This window comes from Trichechus manatus, unplaced genomic scaffold (assembly GCF_000243295.1).
Source record: "Trichechus manatus latirostris isolate Lorelei unplaced genomic scaffold, TriManLat1.0 scaffold00013, whole genome shotgun sequence".
In the NCBI taxonomy this organism is placed as follows: domain Eukaryota; kingdom Metazoa; phylum Chordata; class Mammalia; order Sirenia; family Trichechidae; genus Trichechus; species Trichechus manatus.
In genome coordinates this window covers 10085060-10086174 of record NW_004443949.1, presented here as the reverse complement: position 1 = coordinate 10086174, position 1115 = coordinate 10085060, and positions in this window count along the sequence as shown.

Genomic DNA, 1115 nt, shown 5'->3' with positions numbered 1-1115 from the left:
TTAATTTAACAACATTGAAAATTATACTACTGATAGGACTCAATATTTATAGATCAACAGTTTCTAGCTGTAATTAATAATTTCTAAATTATGAAACTTTAACACTTTCATTTCTAAAATATAAAAGTTACTTGATGCTTTAAAAAAACATATTTTCTAAAATGTTTATCTCATGTTAGGAGAAAATGACGAAGTAAAAAATACAATAACAAGCCTTTTGTACATAAAGTTTCAAGTTAGGTCTTTTTACACAAATTACCTGTAGCCAGTGGCTATTATTCGTAGATCAACTGTTTCTAAGTTTAACAGGATATCTTATTATAAGATTTTATTTTTATTATCTGCATTACAGATAATTTCTTTTCTTCCTCTCCCTTGTCCGTGCTTTAAACTTAAACAAAATTAGTTCCAAATAAAGTATTTATGACTTAACTAATATCTGCACAACAAATTTAGAGGAAATTCCAAGTAATGTTGCTAAATCTCAGGAGACTGCAATATCCACCACCACCTCTAAATCAATGATTCTAATTCAACATACATATTGAGTATGTGGAAAGATGTTTGTGGCTATGTATCTCAGAACCTATATTAATCATATATTTAATCAGGATATTATAACCATAACATTATCAGAAATAATACTAAGAATGTGACAATATCAGGTATGTTTAAAATGATCCCAAAGGAAACTATGAAATTAATTTCAAAATAAAATGGGTAAAATATATTTCCATGGTAAAACTACCAGGTTATCAAAGGAGCCGGTATATGTTCACTCAGCCTGCACTGGACCACTTATTATAATCAACTTTTCTTCTATACCTGGGATGCACTGCAGGTCTAATATTACAAACACTAAAAACACAACTTATGAATGTAAAGATCCCCCTTTTGAGGAGGGAGGTGTCTGGTTTCATTGAAAGAGACAGGCATACTTACTGTAGAGATGACGCTAGTGGAGTTTAGCAGGTGACTCTCCAAGAAACTTGCTTTCTATCGATACTGTATTTATTGAGGGGTTTTCCAGCTTTTTAGTACACACCAAATGTATTCACAAACATTCTCTCTGAAAATCGTTCACATCCCCTTGTATTGCCCAGACAAATCTACAA